General features: G+C 43.0%; 1 protein-coding gene across 2 annotated transcripts in view; it reads right to left on the reverse strand.

Moving 5' to 3' along the window:
- TTC29 (tetratricopeptide repeat domain 29) overlaps positions 1–14,420 on the reverse strand; it is a 986,907-nt gene that overhangs the window by 132,758 nt on the left and 839,729 nt on the right. The window lies entirely within an intron of this gene.

The raw sequence follows: 14,420 nt of genomic DNA on the forward strand, positions 1-14,420 counted from the left end.
TGCTGGACTCTGTTTTTGCTGTTTTTGTTACTCTGGGCTCTTTACCACTGCTAACCAGTGCTAAAGTGCAAGTGCTCCTATACAAAATGTTTATGTAATTGGTTGAGCCATGATTGCCATATTTGATTTACTAGTAAGTCACTTGTAAAGTGCACTAGAGGTGCCCAGGGCCTGTAAACCAAACGCTACTAGTGGGCCTGCAGCACTGGTTGTGCCACCCACATAAGTAGCTCTGTAATCATGTCCCAGACCTGCCACTGCAGTGTCTGTGTGTGGAGTTTTAACTGTAAATTCGACTTGGCAAGTGTACCCACTTGCCAGGCCTAAATCTTCCATTTTCTTACATGTAAGGCACCCCTAAGGTAGGCCCCCGGTAGCCCCAGGGGGAGGGTGCAGTGTATGGTTAAGGTAGGACATATAGTAATGTGTTTTACATTTCCTGACAGTGAAATACTGCTAAATTAGTTTTTCACTGTTGCAAGACCTGTCCCTCTCATAGGTTAACATGGGGGCTACCTTTAAATCTGATTAAAGTGTAGATTCCCTGTGGGAGCAGATGGACTTGTGGAGTTTGGGGTCTCTGAGCTCACAATTTAAAAATACATCTTTTAGTAAAGTTGATTTTAAGATTGTGTGTTTGAAAATGACACTTTTAGAAAGTGAGCATTTTCTTGCTTATACCATTTCTGTGACTCTGCCTGTTTGTGGATTTCCTGTCTGGGTCAGTTTGAAAGTTGGGCTGGTTGCACCTCACACTAGACAGTGACACAAAGGAGCTGGGGTGTAGTCTGCATTTCCTGATGAGCCATCTGTGCTAGGAGGGAGGGGAGGAGTGGTCACTCACACCTGAAATGGCTGCGCCTGCACTCACAGTGCATTCTCCAGCACCCTGGTGAGTGTCTGGGGTCTGGACTAGGTAAGGCAGGATTTCACATTCAAGAGAGACTTTGCTTTGAAGTAGGCCCACTTCAAAGGAGAAATTGGGTATAAGAAGGGCACCCAAAACCACAGACTTTAGAACACTTCTGGAAACAAGAGGAACCTCTGCCTGGAGAAAAGCTGAAGAGCTGAGAAAGAGGAGCTGCCCTGCCTGTGACTGTGCTTTGTGGAGCTATCCTGCAGTGCTGTTTCCGCCAGAGAAAGAGGGCAAAGACTGGACTTTGTGTGCCTTCCATCTTGTGAAGATCTCCAAGGGCTTGATTTAGAGCTTGCCTCCTGTTGTTTGAAGTCTCAGGGACAGCAAAGACTTCTCTCTGCCAGCACCTGGAGTCTCTGGAGAGTGGTGCCCATCCAGTTCCTGGGACCCTGAAAGGAGAAGCTGGCAGCCTAAGAGGAAGAAATCCACACACAGAATGCCGTGCGGGGAAAAGATTGACGCTACTCCGATCTGCGGCTGAAAAATCAGCCCACTGCCGGCTTCGTGGCTGAAAATTTACGCTCGCCTGCAACTCGACCGAAGAATCAACACATGGAGCTGGAGAAACGACGCGCAGCATCGCTGATGGAGGCTGGAAGATCGCAACCCACACTGCATGGTGTTGGGATCATCGTGAGGCTGTGTTTTCGACACAAGTACCGCTGGGCGTGTAAAAACAACGCAAGGCCTGCCCGGACCCGAGAGTGCTGACCGGATCGACGCATCGCTCTCCTATAGAGAGAAGAAATGACGCGCCTCGACCCGACAAAAGGAGAAACAACGCAAGGTCTCGCTTGTGAGTGAAATCGATGCATCGCAAGCCCTTTTTGATGCACACTCGCCCGTGCGGGGTTATTTTTGACGCACCAAAGGTACCTTTTCACGCTAACAGTGTTAGTATGTGTTTAAAATTACATGAAAACTCTTTTTGCATTTTTATTGATAACTTGACTTGTGTATTGTGGATATTTGTCGTTTTGGTCCTGTTTTGTTTAGATAAATATTTCCTATTTTCCAAACCTGTGTTGTGTCATTTTGCAGTGTTTTCATTGAGTTACTGTGTGTGTTGGTACAAATACTTTACGCCTAGCACTCTGAAGTTAAGCCTACTGCTCGTGCTAAGCTACCAAGGAGGTAAGCAGGGGTTAGCTGAGGGTGATTCTCTTTTACCGTGACTAGAGTGAGGGTCCTTGCTTGGACAGGGGGTAACCTGACTGTCAACCAAAGACTCCATTTCTAACAGTCATTCATTCATACACTCCTTATATATTCACTTACTCAGCTGTACATACACAGTTAATTTCCACCACACACACATGCTTTCACTCACTCACCCATAAGCAAACTCATGCGGCTGAAAAATCGACCCACCGCCGGCTTCGTGGCTGAAAAATGACGCTCGCCTGCAACTCGACCGAAGAATCAACACATGGAGCTGGAGAAACGACACACAGCATCGCTGATGGAGGCTGGAAGATCGCAACCCGCACTGCATGGTGTTGGGATCATCGTGAGGCTGTGTTTTCGACACAAGTACCGCTGGGCGTGTAAAAACAACGCAAGGCCTGCCCGGACCCGAGAGTGCTGACCGGATCGACGCATCGCTCTCCTATAGAGAGAAGAAATGACGCGCCTCGACCGACAAAAGGAGAAACAACGCAAGGTCTCGCTTGTGAGTGAAATCGATGCATCGCAAGCCCTTTTTGATGCACACTCGCCCGTGCAGGGTTATTTTTGACGCACCAAAGGTACCTTTTCACGCTAACAGTGTTAGTATGTGTTTAAAATTACATGAAGACTCTTTTTGCATTTTTATTGATAACTTGACTTGTGTATTGTGGATATTTGTCGTTTTGGTCCTGTTTTGTTTAGATAAATATTTCCTATTTTCCAAACCTGTGTTGTGTCATTTTGCAGTGTTTTCATTGAGTTACTGTGTGTGTTGGTACAAATACTTTACACTTAGCACTCTGAAGTTAAGCCTACTGCTCGTGCCAAGCTACCAAGGAGGTAAGCAGGGGTTAGCTGAGGGTGATTCTCTTTTACCCTGACTAGAGTGAGGGTCCTTGCTTGGACAGGGGGAACCTGACTGTCAACCAAAGACTCCATTTCTAACAGTCATTCATTCATATACTCCTTATATATTCACTTACTCAGCTGTACATACACAGTTAATTTCCACCACACACACACACATGCTTTCACTCACTCACCCATAAGCAAACTCATGCACTTAGTCAATCAGTTAGACACAAACTCATGCACTCAATCGCCTACACACCATTAATATACTCAATCAGTCCTCCATGAATTGCAGTCAGTCAACCCCTCATACACTATTCATGCACTCACTCACCCATAGATGCACTCCGTCACTCATATATGCACTCATAAACTGTCACTCACCCACACACCACTAATAACTCACTAAATTCCCTATGCTTGCACACATCCCTCAGCCAATCAGTCATACACACTCTCATGCACTTTCTCAGTCACCCTTAACATGATCTCATGTACTCTGTCAATTGCGCATACACCATGCATGCACTGTGAATCACCCATACACCACTCATGCACTCACTTACTTCCAATACATACACTTATCCAATCAGTCAATCACTTATACACTACTCTTGCAGTCACTAACTCTTACATGCACTCAGTCAATTGCCCACACACCAGTCATGTCCTCACTCACTCATCTATACATGCACTCACTGACTCACTAATACATGCACTGATAGTCACTCACTCACCCATACATGCACTCATGTATTCAATGAGCAACACATTACTAATGCACTCAGTCACTCCCCTGTACATGCACACATCCCTCAGCCAAACACATATACACATTCTCCTGCAGTATCTTAGTCACCCATACATGCTCTCATGAACTGTTAATTGCCCATACATCACTTGTACAGTGTCCTTCACCCATACACCACTCATGTACTCATCCTCTCAGTCAGTCACTCATACACTATTCTTGCACTCAGTCACGCACCCATACATGCACTCATGAACTGTCAATCAGCCATACACCACTCATGCACTGAATCAGTCACACATTCATCTCTCAAGCAGTCACTCATTTACTTACCCATGCATGCACTCAGTCAATCACTTATACACCACTAATGCAGTCACTCACTTACTCATATAAGCACTCAAACTAAGTCAATGACACATACAGTACTCATTCACTCACTCACCCATACATGCACTCATCCACTTACTCAAGCAACCATACACGAATCATGCAGTCACTTATTCACCCATACATGCACTCATGCAGTCATTCTCTCAACCATACACATACTCATACACTCTTTCGGTCACCCATGCAGCACTCATGCACTCCCACAGTCACACATTTAGCCACTCATGTACCCACTCACTCACCTATTGACCCATTTATGCACTCACTTACTCATCCATATGGGCACTCATACACTCACTCGCCCATACATGCACTCATACACTCAGTCAATCACCCATGCAACATTCATGTGCTCAGTCACTCACCAGTACATGCATTCATGAATTCAGTCAATCATCCATACAGCAGTCATGCACTCACTCACTTGCCCATACATGCACTCACGCTCTCAATCACTAAACCATACTCACATTCATACACTCTTTCAGTCACCCATGCACCACTCATGCACTCACTCACCCATACATGCACTCATCTTCTCACTCCGACATTCATGCAGCCACTCACTCACGCATACATGCACTCACTTATTCACCTATGCATGTACTCATACACTCACCCATTCACTACTCATGCACTTACGTACTCACTGATACACACTCATGCACTCAGTCAATCACCCATAAACCACTGATTCACTTACTCACCCATACACAACTCAGGCACTCAATTACCCATACAACACTCATGCACTCACACACCCACACACAGACACACTGATGCACTCAGTCAATCACCCACACAACACCTAATAACTAACGATATTTTAAAATCATACAAACATTTTTTCTTATACATACATACATATATCTCATCTTTTTTTAAACCAAGAAAGGTGGTTCTAAAGAGACCGTTTTTTTGTATTTCTGGACATTTAAAAAAATGTTTGTAATTTCCCGAAACTTTTGTAATGTGTTGGTATTTGTTTTTAAAAAAAATGAAAACTAGACCTTATCAAGGTCCTTAAAATTTCCAAAGACTGGAAATCAAAATGAAGAAACTAAAAAAGAAAAATTAACACATGTAGTTTTTTGCAGCATTCTTCATCAGTGTGACTGACTGCTCGTCTGCAATTAGTCATTTTTTTTTTTTTTACAAACAAGGCAGAAGCTCCCCCACTCTATCAAATTCTGGAGCAATGTCTGCAAGCTGACTAACTAACTCTGGTGGAACAACTTCTCTGAACAGATAGTCTTGGTCCACTGGAAGGTGATGTTTCTCCAGCTCTTTGCTCCCTAACAGCTCGTACATACTTTCTATTGTGGTACGCATTCAGATGGTAGAGCATGCTTGTTGTTGGGCATGAGTGCTTCTTGCTTGATCCCCTTGAAAGAATTTTCTAACAACTCGTACATTTCACCAGTTTGACCACTGTCTTCTTCTCTCCTGAATGGATTACAATTTCCAAGCAACTAAATGCTTTTTCTGGGGAGGTTCTTCATCTGAAGAAGATTCTTCAACGGGTTGTTCCTCAGACAGCTGAGAGGTACTAGATGCCATTTAATTCACCGAAAAAACAAAATAATGACCAAAACGTACTGAAAAGAGCAGTTGATTTAACAGAGAAAACAACAGCTTCCTCTCCCACTGCAGGTTCTAACCAAATGAAGGACTGGGTGTGGTCTTCCCTACAATAAAACAGATTTGTGTCTTGTCCAATGAAATCTCTTTATTTTGAAATCATGTGACAATCCTGAATAACGATGTAATTGTGACGAACAAAGACACCACGATTAAATGAAAATAAACCAAATAACTTCTCTACAATTTAATTAATCACATAATTAATAGATGTATACCAAAACAAGGAAATACTGATGATGTGAAAGGTTAAGTAGGAAATCTGTTGACATGTAGTTCGAACTTTATGAAAACACGTCTAACTCACGATTATTTGCGAAGAAAGCTATGCACCATGATGTTGCAACTAAACAAAAAGAAACCAAATAACATCTTTACAATTGATTTAGTAATATATTTAATAGTTCCTACAGTAAAACATCGAAATACTGTTGTGAAAGATTAGGTAGGAAATGTGTTTATATATACTGTGAACTTTCTGAAAACACGCCAAAAATCATGATTAATTGTGACGACTGATACACAACTTTAAAAAAAAGAATTATAAAAAATCAATTAAAAAAGGTACACATCATGGCAAAATGAAGATATTTGTAGAGGACATGCTAACTACATTATTGGGCCAGACTGCTTCTCCAACTGCTCATCGTGGAGAGAGCAGATCGTTAGCTGGCAGCCTGCCCAGCTCCTGCTGTGTCGCTCAGGCCTATCATTCCCAAGATTTTAAGCGTCAGTACCAGGAATCAGATGTCAGCTGGCCAAGGAGAGAAAAAGACTTGCAGTACAAAGGCTGCAAAATCACCTCAAAATCCAACTTCACCCTGGTCATGCAAGACAGCTGGTAACAGAACATGACGGTCAAGAAACAAAAATGACAACAATGGAGATTCCATATGCCATGCTTTACCTTACACGAGTGAATATCACACATTTCAGCAAATAGATGATAATCAATGACCCACAGCAAGCAACAACACTTCTGAAAAACAACTTTAAGACTACACCGAGTGCTACAGAGTCTGCTGATAAAGAACAACAGATTAATGCTCCAATCACAAACTGGAATTTGATGCTACAATCCTGCCGTAAGCTTCGAACACTAATTGAAAGGCGGAAAAGCCCATTGTGTAAGCCCACAATGTGTCAAGGACAACTGCAGACAAGTAACACACAAAGTTATATCTCACCGCAGCAAGACAAACTAAGGCTTACCACTTTGGTCACAACTTTTATCTGAATGGAAACTGGGCATCTGGCTTTGGCCAGTCCCCCAGTGTTAAAATCCAGACTGATACGATTGTTTGGAAAAGAATCTCTGAAACTGCTAAAGTTAAATCATAAGTATTCAAATTTGGGAGGGACAATGGGTGGGATAACATAATTCACCACCAAGTTCATGAGGTGGTGTGGGTGAGGAGTGGGGAAGGATGAATATGTCACTGACGGTTTACACAAGACAAAGACCACAGTGTCAGCCAGCACACAGATGCTCCTAGCTAAATAAAATGACACATTAGACAGTGTTTGTGAGAAATCGGGTTTTTGGTTGAGGGTAGTGGAATCCCCACTCAGCCAACCACAATCCTTGTCAGGATGAACCACTATCAGTCAATAAAGTACCTGTGCTTAACCCTCTGGTAATTTGGCACAAAGCAGTCAGGCTTAACTTAAAAGCAAAGTGTAAAGTATTTATGTAGCACACAATAAAAAAGTGGAAATATAATACAATAAAAATCCCAAACCATGTTAGAAAAATAGAGTACATTTTAATACATAAAAAGATACCAGCACTAGTAGTTTGGCACAAAGCAGTCAGGCTTAACTTAAAAGCAAATTGTAAAGTATTCATGTAGTACACAAACAGTAATAAAGTAAAAATAAAATGCAAGAAGAACAAAAACAATTTAGTAAAATAAAGTAAATTTTAATAAATAAAATGATATAAAAATGGCAAAAATACAATAACTAGAACCAGAGATATTCAGTTTTAAAAAGCCAACTATGGGTATTTGGTCACGCAGGATCGGGACAGTCAGAATTTTAGTTTGACAACGATGGAGCACAGGCCAGATGCAGGGACCCACTTAGTCCTGCTGAGAGTTTTACCTTATGCCCTTGATGCAAGGCTTCATGTCTTGCTGCGTAGGTTCCAATCAGGAGCTGCAAGGGCTGTAAATGTGAGGTCCTGTTTTGAGTTGTGTCGCACTGCTTCAGGTTCTGATAAACTCAACGATCAGGAGCTACAAGGTGCTGTGATGCAAGGTTGCGTCAGATTTGATGAAACCAACAGTTAGGCAAGAAGGAGAGAACTCTGATGCAGGCAAAGGTCCTTGACCTGTCGAGACACCTCTTGGGAGATCAGGACTCACTTCAAGAAGCAGCAGCAGGACTCAGGTAGGTCCAGCTGCAGATTCAGGCAGGTCCAGTTGCAGCAGGTCAGCTGAGCAGTTGCAGGGAGGCCTATGGAGCATGTTATAATCCTGTAGCTTTTACAGAAGATCAGCCAACTGACCCTTAAAGTCATTCCGGTTCAGCCTGAGATGAAGGTAAGCAGGTCCAGTCTTCCTTCTCAGATAGCAAGGCAGTCCTCAAGCAGCAGGGCAGTCCTTTGAATTACACGGGTCCAGAAGTGCTCTGAAGAGTAGCTCTGGAAGGCTGATACTTTTAATTACTGCTAGCCTTTGTAGGGGACTCCCCGTCCTATCCCCACATCTGGTTCAAGAAAACCTTCCCCGTCAAGATTCCAAACTGTCAGGGGTGATAAAGGACATGGCAGGCCAGGTGTCAGATTCCTTCATGTGTGCAGGAGGCAAAGCCCTTTGAAATGTATGTAGGGCTAGGCTGGGGAGTGAGGAGGGCTGATTATGTCATTGACAGTTTACACAAGACAAAGGGCCTCATTACGAGGCAGGCGGTCCAAGGACGGCCAGCCTAGCGGTGACGGTCAGACCACCGCAACTGTGGCGGTCCGACCACCACATTACAACCCTCAGCCAGGGTGGCACTGAACTCAGCTCCTCCTGGCTGATTACAACTCAGCTTTCCCTTAGTATTTTTGTGGTGGGGGCCCCACCATGCAAAGGCTGGCAGAAAGACAGTGTCGGGGGCCACAGACAAGGGGGAGCACAGTGGGGCCTGATTTGCCCATGACCATGGCACAGGCAGTGCACAGCCCCCCTGCCCAGCACCCTCAGAATGCACACTGTCTGCAGACAGTGCATATTCTGAGGGTGGTGTGTACTAAGATATTTGCCTCAGCTATTTTAAAGGAGCCGAGGCCAATATCGTAGCACCGTTTCCACCAGTCAGGCTGGCAGGAACATTGCAATATGCTTGGGGGTCACCACCTGTGGCATCCTGCCCGCGGCTTTGGCGGTCCCGTGTTGGGACAGCCAAATTCATAATGACTGCAGTGCTAGCCAGCACGCAGACGCTTCTAGCTAAAGAAAATGACACACTAGACAGTGTATGTAAGAAATCGGGCTATTGGTTGAGGGTGGTGGAATCCCCATTCAGGCAACCACAATCCTTGTCAGGATGAACCACAATAAGTCAATAAAGTACCTGTGCTTAACCCTCTGGTAATTTGGCACAAAGCAGTCAGGCTTAACTTAAAAGCAAAGTGTAAAGTATTTATGTAGCACACAATAAAAAAGTGGAAATATAATATAATAAAACTCCCAAACCATGTTAAAAAAATAGAGTACATTTTAATACATAAAATGATACCAGCACAACAAAAACACGATCAATAGAACCAGAGATACTCATTTTTAAAGCACCAATGGTGGTTATTTGGTCACGCAGGACCGGGACAGTCAAAATGTAAGGAAGGTTTAGGCCTGACAAAAGGTTTTTTTGGCCAGGTCTAAATGGCCGCTTAAAAATGTCACCCTGCCAGGATGCGTCATCCTGTCCACACATAAGCCCTCTTTGTGTTACTCTCTCGAAGCAATACACAAACCCCAGCAGTAGAGACATTCACAGTCATGTGACCCAGGACACAGAACGCACAAATGGATAGGACAAGAAAATTCCATCTTTATAAAAGTAGATTTTTTTCATGATTGTGACTTAACCATTGAAGAGGGTTTAAATAATTCATTTGAGTGTAAACTGTGATTCTCACTGATCCCAATCTAAAGTTATCACATATTGAATGTAATAACGTAACCCAGAGTTGGTCAATAGGAGTGATAGGCTGTACAACAATGAAAAAGGAATTTAGGAGTTTTTCACTGCCAAGACATGTAAAACTTAAGTACACATTTCCTACTTTACTCTTTAAATACAATGCACTCTTCCTTCTGGGTCGTTACAGCCTACCTTTTGGTATCAAAAAGCATGTTTTAGGCTTGGTAAAAGGTTTATTTGGTTGGGTTGAAATGGCAGTTTAACAAAACTGTACTACAAGCTGCAGTGGCAGGCCTTATATGTTTTTAAAAAAATTAGGTTTTTAGTGGGTGGCATAATAAGTGTTGTAAGCCCCCAAGTAGTATTTAATTTACAGGCCATGGGTGCATGTAGTACAATTCACTAGGGATTCAGAAGTAAATTAAATGTGCTGATCAGGTATATAACAATTGTACCATGTTTTAACGCCAACAAAAATGGGTTTAGCAAGAAAAGACAAAAATCTGAGGGTGACTGCAAAACATGGCAGGTTTAAGAATACACAGACTCTGACAACAATAAACGTAACTGAATTGCTGCAGAGTGCCCTGGAGGGAAGGTGATAACACTGCTAAGTAGATTATTTGGGAATTAAATAATACTAAGGGAAAATACAAGTCATAGTCGACGACAAGGTGTCGATATTGGTCTTCTACAAGAAACACATCTTATCCCACACAATGACAAAACCATATTAAGCCGATGAGCAGGATACTGCTTTGCATCATACCACTCAGTTTATGCCAGAGGTGTTGCCATAGTCAGACGCGGGATTACATTTAAACTAATATCTGCAGATACAGACAAACACATTATGTCATAGCTGAGAGAGTCTTAGACAGGAAATATATTACTCTGTTTAACAATTATGGCACAAATGTTTACAACCATGAGTTTTTTATTGAACCTTGAGGCAGAATACAAGATTTAGCACCCATAACTATAATGTCGGTAGGACACTTTAATACAATGTTAGAACTGGCCATAGACAGATCACAAGCGAGGACAAGGGGACACTCAATGACGAGGGGAGCACTATAAAGCATAAAGAATGACAATGACCTCACTAATGTCTGTAGACTCAAGCACTTAAGCCTTAGAAAGGGAACATACTGCTCTGCTCCTTACAGTATATGGCCTAATTTAGACTATTGGATAACTACAAGGGATGTTACTACTTGAATTTAGCATGTAGCACATTTATCTCTCACACCATCTGACCACTCACTGGTAATAATGCAGATCAAACTCTCAGAGACATAAAGTGGTGGGAGACTGTCCAGCAGTGCTCTTTTGGACAAGCACCACAAATTGTTAAGAGATGATGCTATGCTAAAGATAAAACCTACGTAAAAGAGGAATGACCCAAAAAAACACTAGCAAGCATAAAGAACCCTGGGCTGCTAATGACATAGCCTCTATCACGAATGACATTGGGACCACACTTCAGGAAATGGAAGAAATCATTAGGGAGTTCTTACAATACTATAGGGAGCTTTACACTTAGTATTCACAAACAATATAACAAATTAGAGAGGTAATGTACTACAGTAAATTATACAAATTATTCCATAAGTCTAAAGCAATAAATCTCTAGACATCCTGAGCTGTTATCGTTAAAGTCAATCTTTTATTGTTCTTCCAAATTGTCTTCATAAAATACAACCAATGTGTTTTGCTCACATACCACACTTTTCATCAGGGCTTAGCACAAGTCTCCAAACCCACAATATGTAGTCCTCTGTGTGTATGATCCTTATCTTGATAACTTGACACATTCTCAGAGGAAGTTTTTTTCCTTTTAAGTGAATATAGAAACATTAGGAATCAGATAGATGGAGTAGCGCATGGCTGAGAGGGTGCAGCAGCGGGCCTTTGCTCTTTGACCCACTGAAGTGACTAACTTGTCCAAGTCACTCACCTACTCACCAGTTCTGTGTCACAAATTTCCTTCCCTTGTCCTGTTGTTCTGGCCTATATTGGCCTGTATTGACCTACCAGCCCCAAACATACTGGAAGTCTATGAGGATGGTGAAGAAAACAGGTTACGTACCCCCTACTATGAAGGAATCTTAAAAACATCTAATGTGGCACACAGCTGTGAATCATTGAGACCCTTTTCCTTAATCAACACCAATTTCAGAATTTAAGCTAAATAACTGCAAATCATCAATACTATTGCTGCCAAATCTAGTACTGCCTCCTCAGGCTAAGTTTATTTTCGGGCATTCGACAACCCACAATCTGTGCTCTTTAATTCCAATGCTGCATAATATAGCCCCAGAGAGCAAACATGGTGGCAGTCTTCTTAGACACCGCAAAAGCCTTCGACTCACTTGAATGGGACTATCTGACCACAGTACTGATACCCATGGGCACGTTAATGCTAATTATGTCCATAATTAAATTATAGACCAACATTAGGTCAAACTAAACATTAACAGGCAACTATCTGGCACTGTATTAATCACCTGTAGCACTAGGCAGGAATGCCCCTTGTCACCCTTCCATTATTTGCCTTCTTCCTAGAACCCATACTAGCTAAGCTACGACAGCACCATGCACAATATGCCCTGTGTTTCATTAAAAAGCCCTTTTGATTTCCCTCTCTGAGGATGACTTAACATTATAAATCAGGGACCCTCGGGACAGCCTTTAACCCCATAATCGGAGAATTTAAAAGATTTGTAAGTCTGAAAGGATTGACAGAAAAAAGGGACACATCAATGGTTTTCTCATTCACATCTAGCACTGTGAGGGCTTGACTTTCCACTAAAGTGGTGTACCACTCTCATTAAATATTTAGGCATTTGAAAAAACTCGAACAAGACATAGGGCCTGATTTAGAAGTCAGAGGAGGGTTACTCCGTCACAACGGTGATGGATATCCTGTCCGTCAAAATCTACATCCCATAGAATATAATGGGATTTAGAATTCGGCAGACGGGATATCCGTCACAGTTGTGACCCTCCGCCGAGTTCTAAATCATGCCCAAAGTAATCAGGCTTAACTATGATACGGCTATCAACTAATTACAGGGCCAAATAACCAGATGGTGAAGCTGCTGCTTTCAAAAGCTGGTAGTTTGGGCCTCACCAAATGGTCAGTGTTGGAAAATGGGTTATTGGTAAGGGCAGGTAAGTACCTACAATTAGCAGTAGGCACTAGCCTCCACTTAGGTAGAGTTAGGTCTCAAAAAAGTCAACCCAGCTCAAGCCTTGGTAGCGAGCGACAAGGCTTAACTTAGAAGACATGTGTAAAGCATTTAAAAATCACAAAACAGTAAATAAGTAAAACACATAACACAATAAAAATTCAACACCAGTTTATACAAATAGATAATATTTCTATCTTTAAAATGACACCAAAATGATTAAAATCGGATAAGGGGAACCGAAAATTGAATTTTTAAAGAATTAATGCTTTTTAGCGCTTAGAGACAAATAGCGCCAATCTGGTCATCTACTGGGGCAAAGCCAAAGTTTAAAGCTGACTGCGATGGAGCCCTGCTCGGCTACAGCCCACAGGAGGCCTCGGTCAAAACTTTACCACAGGACTTAGTCATTTTTCTGGAGATTTTCTGCAGCAGGACCAAGTCGCCAGTCCAATCTGACCTCCTGGAACTCTTCCTTGGATGTGCTACGCAGGAGCTCTCGGTGGAGATTTTCACCTTCAGACTTAGTCGTTTCTTCGAGGTGAAAAACCTTTGACCGTTGCAAACCTGAATCTTGGTCCGACGTCCCTGGAGCTCTCTTTCGATACACTGCCTGGGAGGTCCCGGTTAACTTTCTACGTTTGGACTTAGCCACTTTTTTGGAGATTTTCTTCACCGGGACTAAACTGCAAGTCAAGCCAGGTCGCAGTTGAGGCAAGCCAGCTAGAGTTGCTGCGGCGGGCCAGTCCGTTTATGTATCTTTTTTCCCCAAAGTTCTCTAAACTTCTGGATCTTCTTCCAGATGACCTTTTGAGGTTCTTTTGAGGTCTACAGCTCACCCCAAAGTGCCAGAAGTTCTGAGATGCTCCTTGGGGGTGTGGACTGCAACTCCCAGAATGCACCTGGCGTAAACTCCAAAACGGCCACTGGACAGTGGTCAGCTGGTCAGCTTCTTCAGGAGTTGGTGCAGGGGACTCTTGTTAGCAATTTTTCACCTGTAGCAAACAGGGAGTCCCTCCTTGAACCAGTTGAAGCCAGGCAAAGTCTTTCTTGTGGTGAAGCCCAAGTGTGCAGCTGGTGCAGTCCTCCAGAGTGCAGTGCCCAGGTGCATGTCAGGGGTCTAGCCGGGGAGTCCTTCATCTCCTGTAGCTCCTTGTTGAAATCTGGTAGGGATCTGAGGTGTGGGTGCAGGTCTGCCAGTTTTATCCTTGCTCCTGGGTGAAAAACACGGGGGTCCTGGTTCTCCAATCAGGTGCAGGGTCCTTCCCCCTGTGATGACCACTTCCTGGGAAGTGTGGCAAAAATCAATCCCAGGGAGCAACATTCCTTAAAAATCCACCATGACAGAAAATGATTTTTGGAGTCTACA

The sequence above is a fragment of the Pleurodeles waltl genome, chromosome 1_2, assembly GCF_031143425.1.
Source record: "Pleurodeles waltl isolate 20211129_DDA chromosome 1_2, aPleWal1.hap1.20221129, whole genome shotgun sequence".
NCBI classification, from domain to species: domain Eukaryota; kingdom Metazoa; phylum Chordata; class Amphibia; order Caudata; family Salamandridae; genus Pleurodeles; species Pleurodeles waltl.